The sequence below is a fragment of the Mercurialis annua genome, linkage group LG5 (genome assembly GCF_937616625.2).
Source record: "Mercurialis annua linkage group LG5, ddMerAnnu1.2, whole genome shotgun sequence".
NCBI classification, from domain to species: Eukaryota; Viridiplantae; Streptophyta; class Magnoliopsida; order Malpighiales; family Euphorbiaceae; genus Mercurialis; species Mercurialis annua.
Genome location: NC_065574.1, coordinates 34,366,787 through 34,379,251, shown reverse-complemented (window position 1 = coordinate 34,379,251; position 12,465 = coordinate 34,366,787).

Below are 12,465 nucleotides of genomic sequence, written 5' to 3'. Positions count from 1 at the left end.
TTTTTAGCGATTTAAGCCAAACGTTTACAAACGTTAAGAAACAAATACAAACGTTACGAAAAAAATCCAAGCGTTACACCTTTTTAGCAGTTTAAGCCAAACTTTTACAAACTTTATGAAACAAATCCAAGTGTTTCACCTTTTTAGCAATTAATGCAAAACCTTTACAAACGTTACGAAACAAATCCAAGCGTTTCACCTTTTTAGCAATTTAAGACAAACGTTTACAAACTTTACGAAACAAATCTAAATGTTTCACTTTTTTAGAGATTTAAGCCAAACGTTTACAAACGTTACGAAACAAATCCAAACATTTCACCTTTTTTAGCGATTTAAGCCAAACGTTTAAAAATGTTACGAAACAAATCCAAATGTTTTACCTTTTTAGTGATTTAAGCCAAACGTTTACAAACGTTACGAAATAAAAAGAAACGTTTACAAACGTTACGAAAAAAATCCAAGCGTTACACCTTTATAGCAATTTAAGCAAAACTTTTACAAACGTTATGAAACAAATCCAAGTGTTTCACCTTTTTAGCAATTAATGGAAAACCTTTACAAACTTTACGAAACAAATCCAAACGTTTCACCTTCTTAGCGATTTAAGCCGAACTTTTACAAACATTACGAAACTAATCCAAACGTTTCACCTTTTTAGCGATTTATGCCAAATGTTTTCAAACGTTACGAAACAAATCAAAACGTTTCCCATTATAGCTATTTAAGCAAAACGTTGAAAACGTTATGAAACAAATCCAAACGTTTCACCTTTTTAGCAATTTAAGACAAACGTTTACAAAAGTTACAAAAGAAATCGAAACGTTTCACATATTTAGCAAATTAAGCCAATCATTTACAAACGTTACGAAACAAAAGCAAGCGTTTCACCTTTTTAGAAATGTAACCCAAACGTTTACAAACATATCGAAACAAATAAGAACGTTTCACCTTTTTAGCAATTTATGTCAAATGTTTCCAAACGTTACGAAGCAAATCCAACCCTTTCACCTTTTTAGAAATTTATGCCAAACGTTTACAAACGTTACGAAATAAATCCAAACGTTTCACCTTTTTAACGATTTAAGCCAAACGTTTACAAAGGCTATGAAACAATTCCAAATTTTTCACCTTTTTAGCAATCTAAGCCAAACGTTTACAAACTTTACGAAACAAATCCAAACGTTTCACCTTTTTAGCGATTTAAGCCAAATGTTCACAAACGATACGAAACAAATCTAAGTGTTTCACCATTTTAGCAATTAAAGCCAAACTTTACGAACGTTAAGAAACAAATCCAATCGTTTCACCTTTTTCGCGATTTAATCCAAACGTTTAGAAACAAATCAAACGTTTACAAACGTTATGAAACAAATCCAAATGTTTCACGTTTTTAACGATTTAAGCGAAACGCCTACAAACGCTACGAAACAAATCCAAAAGTTTCAATTTTTCAGCAATTTAAGCCAAACATTTACAAACGATATGAAACAAATCCAAACGTTTCCCATTTTTAGCGATTAAAGCAAAACGTTTACAAACGTTACAAAACAAAACCAAGTGTTTCACCTTTTTAGAAATTTAAGCCAAACGTTTACAAACGATACGAAACAAATCCAAATGTTTCACCTTTTTAGCGATTTATGCCAAATGCTTTCAAACGTTACGAAACAAATCAAAACATTTCCCATTATAGCTATTTAAGCAAAACGTTGAAAACTGTCACGACCCAATTTCGTGAATCGTGACCGGCGCTAGGGTATGGGTATGGTTGTACCAAAACCCGTAGCAAGCCTTGCGGAAATCAATTAAACATTTAAACCTGCAGAAACTGCTCGGGGGCAACCGAGACTCCAACCTAGGTCTAGCAATTTATATTTCGGTTCTAATATAAATAACTTAAATATCTTGAATATTCCACAGCATGCCTTAAATATAATAATATCGTAATCTAGAGTAATCATGCCAAATATAAATAATCGAATATATCGACAAATCCAAAGTGAAATATCAAATGAAATAAATAACTAGTTCTACTGCGGTCTAAGAGTTCGAAAACAGAAACTAGTTTAATAACATGAAAACCTCCGAGGAATTAAAAGAATCGGAGTGGACCAGCTTTCAAATCATAAACCTGGAAAATTTGGGAAAACAACGGGGTCAGATATACTGAGATGAGTTCGAAATACTATTTACATTTATTAAGTTTAAAACCCTTAAATCAAAACATTTTTATACTAATATAATATGATTATGGTAAACAGTATTGAAATGATCCCAGCGTAAGTATGAGATAGCATACCGATAAACCCAGAGTGGACGGGAACAAATCCTCGTCATTTAAATATACCAGCGTAAGCAAGACTTTAGTCTGCCGTTTCCCAGAGTACTTACCGGTGCACACAGTCTCGATACAAGCCTATCGAGTAGCTCGTTTCAATCCAGTTCCATAATCCGTAAAAACAGTTCACAAACATTTATAATATTAAAATATGATGCGGTACTTAATAAAGCGGTAAATAGCACTACAAACTCACTGCTTGCTTATCCACGTGATCTTGGCAAACAGCTAACCCTGCGTAGACTCCAAAGCACGAGCAGTCGACGGGTCTAAAATAATAAATAGGTTAAAATCCGTTGACCCCTATATTTAAGACACAAAAACTCAGTGACCAAAGTCACCATTTAACCAAAATATATTCAAATTGGCCAATAAGAATTTGACACAAGGTCATCTTCTTCAATTATCCCTCAAACATGGCCATTTAAAAAGTTGCAGAAACATAAATTCGACTTCAAGCTTTCAAGTTATTATTAGCTAATAATCAATTCAAATCTAATAAATATTACCCACAATCAAATCATAAGATTCATTGCCAACAAAAGGAAGAATCTGAAATCAAAGGAACTAGTTTCAGAAACTTTAAAACCGGGATAACAAGAAAACGATGAATCATGAAACCGAAAAATAAACATTAGTTAAGAGTTTAATGATTCTACACCCAAGTTTATATTCATACTCTAGCATAATCATAACCCCAAAAGGAAACAAACCCATAGCTAAATGGCTTAATAAAATTAGCAGTATCAATTCCAAAAGAAAAACAGTTTTTAATCAATGAAATACGATAAGACGGCGGCGATTTTTACGGGTTCGTTTACGTACCGTTTGACGAACGAAAGGTGTAGAAACGTAGATGCGTGAGTCTACTTTCATGGGAATCAAACGGAATTGATTTCGACCTCCGAACGGCTGCCAAACGAATTAAATTTCAGAAGGGTCGAATTAAACTTAAAACAGAAATTTCCAGAAAACGGTAAAACGGCGGCGATTGGTACGAGTTCGTTTGCGTATTGTTTGACGAAAAAAAAATTGGGATTTGTAGATACACGAGTCTTCTATCTCTGGAAGGAAGCGGAACCTATTTCGGTTCAGAAACAAGAGAGAAATCAATGATGAACGAAGGTGACGTATTTGAACAAAAACTGAAACTGAATCATAACTTACCGATGATTTTTTGACAAACTTTGGTTGATGATTTCGGAAAGGATTCTCAGCGAAATTGAATGAGGAAGGCGGCTAGGGATAGAATGGTGTGTGGTGAAGAATTTTAATTTAGAAAACGAGTTTTAAAAACGCAAGGAATCTCGAGAAAGCAGGGGACAAAACTGTACCCTTGATTCCCGTTAACCCGAACCCTTTTTTTTTCTTTTTTTTAAATAAATATTTTCCAAACCCGGACTTTAATTTATCCTTTTTGAAACCCGGATTAAAATTAACCCATTTTCGAATCCAATCACAAAACGAGTCTAATTTACGTAAACTATAAAAATGTTATCGGAAAATTTTACGGGACATTACATTCTCCCCAACTTATTAAAAATTCGTCCTTGAATTTAACACAATAAACACATAGCACTTAAGATAACACAAACACAAATAAAGCTCACAAAATTTCACACAACAATTAATTTTCGTACCTCAAGGAAAAAGAAAAGGATAGCGACTCCGCATATCCGACTCGGTCTCCCAAGTGCACTCCTCAACAGAATGGTTCCACCAAAGAACCTTGACCATCGGAATTTCCTTGCTCCGTAACTTACGAACCTGCGTATCAACAATCTTGACAGGCTGCTCCTCGTAAGATAACTCGTGGTCAATCTCAACACTCTGCGGTACTATCACGTGAGAAGGATCAGAAATACACTTCCTCAACATGGAAATGTGAAACACTGGGTGAACCAACGACATATCTGGTGGCAATGCTAACTTGTACGCCACTGCTCCAATACGCTCATTAATCTCATACGGACCAACATACCTCGGTGCTAACTTCCCCTTAACACCAAAACGCACAACGCCCTTCATAGGCGAAACCCGAAGAAACACGAAATCTCCAACCCGAAACTCCATGTCTTTTCTCTTCGGATCAGCATAACTCTTATGCCGACTAAAAGCTGTCTCCAGTCTCCGCTTGATCAATGGTACCTTCTCTGAGGTAATCTGAATAATCTCTGCTCCCGAGAGCTTGCGCTCACCAACCTCCTCCCAGCAGATAGGAGATCGACACTTGCGCCCGTACAAAGCCTCATAAGGTGCCATCTCGATACTAGCGTGGTAACTGTTGTTATTGGAAAACTCAATCAAAGGCAAATGAGTATCCCAGCTACCCTGAAAATCCAGAACACACATCCTGAGCATGTCCTTCAATGTCTGAATAGTCCTCTCAGACTGACCGTCAGTCTGAGGATAAAAGCAGTACTGAAATCCAGTCTCGTACCCAAAGATTCCTGCATCGCCTTCCAAAACCGAGAGGTGAAAACTGAACCTCTGTCCAAAACTATCGACACTGGTACACCATGGAGACTAACAATCCGATCGATGTACAACTGTGCCAACTTCGAAGCCTGATAAGTAACCTTGATCGGTAAGAAGTGAGCTGACTTGGTCAAACGGTCAACTATCACCCAAATCGAATCATACCCCTGTTGGGTACGTGGCAAACCAACCACAAAGTCCATAGCGATCCGCTCCCATTTCCACTCTGGAATAGGTAGCGGTTGCAGATATCCAAACGGTCTCTGATGCTATAACTTTACCTGCTGGCAAGTCAAACACTTAGACACAAACTCTGCAACATCCTTTTTCATTCCGCTCCACCAGTACATACCCTTGAGATCATGGTACATTTTGGTAGAACCCGGATGAACACTGTAAGCTGACTTGTGCGCTTCCTCTAGAATCTGGTCTCTCAAACCATCCGAATCCAGAACACACAGTCGAGAACCGTACCTGAGAACTCCATCCGCCAGAACAAACTCAGAATTCCCATCCAGATGGATCTCATCCATAATCCGTTTCAATTGTGGATCCTCAGCTTGTGAAGCTTTGATCCTATTAATCAAAACTGGTTGCACCTGCAACTGTGCCAATAAACAACCTCTCTGCGAAACCTGAAATCCGTATCCCGATGCTAACAGACTATGCCACTCACGAACCATGGGTCTCCGCCCAACCTCAGAAATATGGGCCAAACTGCCCGAAGACTTGCGACTCAACGCATCGGATACCACATTGGCCTTACCCGGATGGTACTGAATAGTACAATCGTAGTCTTTCAGTAACTCCAACCATCTTCGCTGTCTCAGATTCAGCTCACGCTGATCAAAAATATACTTCAGACTCTTATGATTAGTGAAGATCTCGCAAGTCGCACCGTACAAATTGTGCCTCCAAATCTTGAGAGCAAAGACCACAGCTGCTAACTCCAGATCATGAGTAGGATAATTCACCTCATGCTTCTTCAGCTGGCGAGAAGCATAGGCAATCACCTTACCATGTTGCATCAGAACGCAACCCAAACCAATACGGGAAGCATCACAATACACAGTGAATCCCTCGATGCCAGATGGCAAAGCCAACACAGGAGCTGTAGTCAAAATCTCTTTGAACTTCTCAAAGCTCGCCTCGCACTTGTCAGTCCACTCAAACTTAACACCCTTCTGTGTCAGTTTAGTCATCGGTGCAGATATTCTGGAGAAATCCTGCACGAACCGACGATAGTAGCCAGCTAACCCCAGAAAACTTCTGATCTCGGTAACTGACTTCGGCCTCTGCCAATCCATAACCGCCTCAATCTTCGTCGGATCAACCTTGATCCCATCCTTTGACACCACGTGTCCTAAGAAAGTAACTTGATCTAGCCAGAATTCGCACTTCGAGAACTTAGCATACAGCTGATGCTCAAGCAAAGTCTGCAGTATTGTTCTCAAGTGGAAAGCATGCTCCTCCTCACTCCGAGAGTAAATCAGTATGTCATCAATAAACACAATAACGAACTGATCCAGAAACGGCTTGAATACCCGGTTCATCATATCCATAAACGCTACTGGAGCGTTAGTTAACCGGAAAGACATGACCAGAAACTCGAAATGCCCATACCGCATTCTGAAAGCAGTCTTAGGCACATCGACGTCTCGAATCCGAAGTTGATGATACCCGGATCTCAAGTCAATCTTCGAAAAGCACTTAGCACCCTCCAACTGGTCGAACAAATCATCAATACGAGGAAGAGGGTACCGGTTCTTGATAGTAACCTTGTTCAGCTGTCTGTAGTCAATACACAGCCGAAATGACCCATCCTTCTTCTTGACAAACAACACAGGAGCACCCCACGGAGAAGTACTCGGTCTAATAAAGCCACTATCCAACAATTCCTGTAACTGTTCCTTCAACTCTTTCAGCTCTGCAGGAGCCATCCGATATGGCGGTATCGAAATAGGAGCTGTTCCAGGAGCAACATCAATACAGAACTCAATGTCACGATCAGGTGGTAATCCAGGCAACTCCTCTGGAAACACATCAGTGAACTCATTCACTATCGGAACACTATGCACATCACCACTGTCACCCTCTAAATCACGAACCACTGCTAAGAAAGCTTGGCAACCCTTGCCCATCATACGCTTGTCCTTGATCGCCGAAATCAGATTCTTAGGTGCTTCCGTCTTTTCCCCTTGGAAGGAAAAAGGCATATCACCAGGAATCCTAAACAATACCGACTTCCCTCGACAGTCGATAGAAGCAAAATGTCGTGAAAGCCAATCCATCCCCAAGATGACATCAAAAGATAATACGTCAAGCATAATCAAATCAGCACTAAGATCCCTACCATGTATAACCACAGAACAAGACAGATAGACCACGTCCACCACAACACTATCAGACAAAGGCGTAGATACAGATAAAGGCTCTAACAACCTAGATGGTGTCACACCCAACTTAGCAGCAAAACTCGAAGAAACAAACGAGTGTGTTGCACCCGCATCAAATAAGACCAAGGCATCTACAAATGAAATGGGAATAGTACCTTGCACCACGGCGTTTGATGCACGAGCATCCTGAGGAGTCAGAGCAAATACTCTGGCCTGACCCTGTCCCTGCTGTGGTGCCTGAGAAGAACTGTAGCTACCCGAGCCTCTACCACCGTTCCCACGGCCACCAAAACCACGCCCTCCTGAACCACGGCCCCGCTGGCCACCAAACAAAGCGGCAGGTTGAGAATACCCTGCCGAAGGAGTGAAAACGGGCCTCTGCTGCTGAAAACGGCTGAGCAACATTAGCCGATGACATCTGCTGTCCAGATGACGGACACTCCCTAGCAAAGTGACCCTGCTGGCCACAAGCATAGCAACTACCTGGTGCCACTATGCATTGTCCCGAATGTCTGCGCCTGCAGTTCTAACAAAACGGGACGCTAGAAGTACCACTGTAACCGAGACCAGATCCACGGCTACTCCCACTGTAACCGGAACTGTGAGAATACGGTTGATACCCTTTTCGAACACCCCCTTTCTGACTCTTGTACTGGGAAGGCTTGTGCTGATAGCTGCTGCTACCACCCTGCTTCCCACTACTCTGAACAACACCGCTCGCCCTCTTCGTCTCAGTCATTTTCCCAAAGTGCAGTAAATTTGCCTCCATCCGACGGGCACTGTCCACTACAGCAGAAAATTCCTTGGTCGTCTCAGTTAGAAGGCTAATAAAGTCAGCACCCAGACCCTTTACGTATCTGTCGTTCACCCTCTGCTGTTCAGTCTGCAGATCTGGGGCAAAGCGACTCAGTCTCACAAAATCAGTAGTGTACTCATGTACTGATCTGTCTCCTCTCCTCAGAACCAGCAGTCTGTCTCTGAAACCCTCTGTCACTGAGAAAGGTAGATAAGGTTCCTTGAATTGTGTCACAAAATCCGCCCATGTAATAGTAGCCATAACTGCGCGAATCTCCCTGCGAAACCAGTCATTTGCAGCACCCTTCAAGGACATCTCCACTAGCATAACAGTCTGTCTCTCAGAAGCCTGTAGTCTCTGAGCATTCCGTTCAACCTTCTCTAGAAAATCTAGGGCGTCGCCGTCGCCCGCAAACTCAGTCGGCTACAGCCTCAGATAAGCCAACACCAAGTCTCTATCAGTGATTCCAGCACCACCAACCGCAACACCACCAGCCTGTGGTACCTGTTGCTGCACAATCTGTCCCATCATAGCATACTGGTTCTGCATGGCGATCTGTCCCGCCTGTAGTTGCACTTGATTATTCTTGAGTGCAGTGATCCCAGCCAGAAATGTCGTGAAGTCAAACGGATCAATAGGAGCTTGTGGTACACCTGGTGCCTGAACGCCTGCACCACCACGTCCCCTACCTCTGCCTCCAGCAGCCTGACCTCTGCCACCCCCACCTCGGCCAGCTCGGCCTCTACCAGCCGGAACTCCACCTGCACGTCCCCTACCAACTTGAACCTCTGGTTCATGCTGGTCAACCTCAATCGACATAGTGTCATCAGCTTCAGCCTCAGCCTGAGCTGCAGCACGCCCACGAGTGTTCATTCCTAAGAATGAAATAACAAATCTCAAACAATGCCCAAATGGCAACACCCAGAGTACAATTTAATAGTTCACAAATCAACTATTTATCCAGAGTAATAACACTAACATTCCAGAGTAAAGCAAAAAATTTTGCAAATAAAACATTAGTAACACATAAGACCGACTCAAACATCCCTAAAGATGAAGGTAGAAAGTTTTGAAAACAAAAGATGACGTTTCAAAAGACAAAACTTGAATCCTAAATCCGCAGTAGATCCTATGATACAACCGTAACACTTAACATGCCTTAAAGCAATAAACACATAACATGCAAATTTTTTGGCCTTAGTTCGAAACTAAAGCTCTGATACCAACTTTGTCACGACCCAATTTCATGAATCGTGACCGGCGCTAGGGTATGGGTATGGTTGTACCAAAACCCGTAGCAAGCCTTGCGGAAATCAATTAAACATTTAAACCTGCAGAAACTGCTCGGGGGTAACCGAGACTCCAACCTAGGTCTAGCAATTTATATTTCGGTTATAATATAAATAACTTAAATATCTTGAATATTCCACAGCATGCCTTAAATATAATAATATCGTAATCCAGAGTAATCATGCCAAATATAAATAATCGAATATATCGACAAATCCAAAGTGAAATATCAAATGAAATAAATAACTAGTTCTACTGCGGTCTAAGAGTTCGAAAACAGAAACTAGTTTAATAACATGAAAACCTCCGAGGAATTAAAAGAATCGGAGTGGACCAGCTTTCAAATCATAAACCTGGAAAATTTGGGAAAACAACGGGGTCAGATATACTGAGATGAGTTCGCAATACTATTTACATTTATTAAGTTTAAAACCCTTAAATCAAAATATTTTTATACTAATATAATATGATTATGGAAAACAGTATTGAAATGATCTCAGCGTAAGTATGACATAGCATACCGATAAACCCAGAGTGGACGGGAACAAATCCTCGTCATATAAATATACCAGCGTAAGCAAGACTTTAGTCTGCCGTTTCACAGAGTACTTACCGGTGCACACAATCTCGATACAAGCCTATCGAGTAGCTCGTTTCAATCCAGATCCATAATCCATAAAAACAGTTCACAAACATTTATAATATTAAAATATGATGCGGTACTTAATAAAGCGGTAAATAGCACTACAAATTCACTGCTTGCTTATCCACGTGATCTTGGCAAACAGCTAACCCTGCGTAGACTCCGAAGCACGAACAGTCGACGGGTCTAAAATAATAAATAGGTTAAAATCCGTTGACCCCTAACTCTAAGATCACTAGACACCACGTAGGACTAGCACAATTAAATAACCAGATAAATCACAGAGAAACACAATTCTCAAATAAATTGAATGCCGTAATTAATTCAAGACTATTGAGTTCGCACTTAAATCCAATCCGAAAAATATTATTAAAATAATATTTAATTGATAAATAAAATCAATTCCTCAAATAGTGAGTTAGCCGAGTTTTTCAAAACTACCAAGCTAAACTCACATGTCGGTGACTTAAGTCCAAACCGACCCAACCATAAAACCAGAGTTATAAACCACAGTTTATAATTAATATTAAATAAAATATTAATTAATATCAAAATAGAACTCAATAGCTTGAAACCCAAGTAATTAAATATTACCGGCAATTATCTCAATTAATTAAATAACAAACAAAGCTAAAATATAAATTTAATTCCAAATGCATTCTAAGTCAAAAATATCAATTTAACAATTAAATAATAATTAATAATAATTATTAATTTAATTTTTAAATATTCAAATATTATTTTTAGGCCTTGAAAATAATATAATTAATTTGACAAACTTTTAAATAAAATAAAATCCCCAATACTTATTTAATATAGTCAATATAAAATTTTACGTATAACCATAATAAAATTAATATTTAATTTAAACTTAAAATATTAATGGCCGGAGAAATTTCAAATTATAAATAATATTATTATTTAAAACGCTAATTAATAAGTCGAAATCAATTTCGTAAATTAATATTTAAAGTCAATACAAAATAGTTACTAGATTAAGTTTAGGAATTAATATATTTAAGACACAAAAACTCAGTGACCAAAGTCACCATTTAACCAAAACATATTCAAATTGGCCAATAGGAATTTGACACAAGGTCATCTTCTTCAATTATCCCTCAAACATGGCCATTTAAAAAGTTGGAGAAATATAAATTCGACTTCAAGCTTTCAAGTTATTATTAGCTAATAATCAATTCAAATCTAATAAACATTACCCACAATCAAATCATAAGAGTCATTGCCAACAAAAGGAAGAATCTGAAATCAAAGGAACTAGTTTCAGAAACTTTAAAACCGGGATAACAAGAAAACGATGAATCATTAAACCGAAAAATAAACATTAGTTAAGAGTTTAATGATTCTACACCCAAGTTTATATTCATACTCTAGCATAATCATAACCCCAAAAGGAAACAAACCCATAGCTAAATGGCTTAATAAAATCAGCAGTATCAATTCCAAAAGAAAAATAGTTTTTAATCAATGAAATACGATAAGACGGCGGCGATTTTTACGGGTTCGTTTACGTACCGTTTGACGAACGAAAGGTGTAGAAACGTAGATGCGTGAGTCTACTTTCACGGGAATCAAACGAAATTGATTTCGACCTCCGAACGGCTGCCAAACGAATTAAATTTCAGAAGGGTCGAATTAAACTTAAAACAGAAATTTCCAGAAAACGGTAAAACGGCGGCGATTGGTACGGGTTCGTTTACGTACCGTTTGACGAAAAAAAAATTGGGATTTGTAGGTACACGAGTCTTCTATCTCTGGAAGGAAGCGGAACCTATTTCGGTTCAGAAACAAGAGAGAAATCAATGATGAACGAAGGTGACGTATTTGAACAAAAACTGAAACTGAATCATAAATTACCGATGATTTTTTGACAAACTTTGGTTGATGATTTCGGAAAGGATTCTCAGCGAAATTGAATGAGGAAGGCGGCTAGGGCTAGACTGGTGTGTGGTGAAGAATTTTAATTTAGAAAACGAATTTTAAAAACGCAAGGAATCTCGAGAAATCAGGGGGCAAAACTGCACCCTTTATTCCCGTTAGCAGGTCTCGTACGAGACCTGCTAACAAAGAACAGGTCTCGGGTCTCGGTTCAACGAGACCTGGTCCAACCAATTCTGGTTGGACCGAAACTCAACCCGAACCTTTTTTTTTTAAATAAATATTTTCCAAACCCGGACTTTAATTTATCCTTTTTGAAACCCGGATTAAAATTAACCCATTTTCGAATCCAATCACAAAACGAGTCTAATTTACGTAAACTATTAAAATGTTATCGGAAAATTTTACGGGATATTACAAAAACATTATGAAACAAATCCAAACGTTTCACCTTTTTAGCAATTTAAGTCAAACGTTTACAAAAGTTACAAAAGAAATCGAAATGTTTCACATATTTAGCAAATTAAGCCAATCATTTACAAACGTTACGAAATAAAAGCAAGCGTTTCACCTTTTTAGCAATGTAACCCAAACGTTTACAAACATAACGAAACAAATAAGAACATTT